Raw genomic sequence first — 679 nt, forward strand, 5'->3', positions numbered from 1 at the left:
TTATATTTTCCTGTAACCTAATTAGATATTACAGAAAACATTTAGCCTGGTTGAAATTTGGTCTAGTAATTCTCTAATTTATTAGTCTTTGATGAAAATTAGGGTGTGTTTTTCCACTTAGGTATTATAAAATACGATTTAAAAACTATCTGCAGTTGACCTGGCTGATAATAATATAATATTATAGACATGTATGATTAAATTATATTAATTATTAATATTTTTTTTAAAGGTTCGTCATTGTTTTTACATAAGTACGTAAGTTCATATTTTGAACAGTAGAAATAATATAGACATCAAATTTCTCTTATGCAAAGAAAATAGTACATTAAACATAAATATATTTTGAAAACCCTATATGGTGGATACCTACACAAATAAACAAAATAAATTATTATATCTATTGCGTTTTCGAAGAAATAACTTCAAAATAATTTTTTCATTGACAAGACGTGTTTACTATAAATTGTGCAGTAGGTAGTTAAACAATGCTTTAAACTTTATACACATAACATAATATTATACATTTTATAATTTTGAAATAAACATGGGTAGGTACAGTAAATATTTAACAACGATGTATAGAAATTTACAAAATGAAAGCAGGTACATAGGTAGACATTATTTAAATATGATATGATTATAGGTTATACATGGCGTGTTACACATTACATAATAT

The sequence above is a fragment of the Acyrthosiphon pisum genome, chromosome A1 (assembly GCF_005508785.2).
Source record: "Acyrthosiphon pisum isolate AL4f chromosome A1, pea_aphid_22Mar2018_4r6ur, whole genome shotgun sequence".
Classification (NCBI taxonomy): Eukaryota; Metazoa; Arthropoda; class Insecta; order Hemiptera; family Aphididae; genus Acyrthosiphon; species Acyrthosiphon pisum.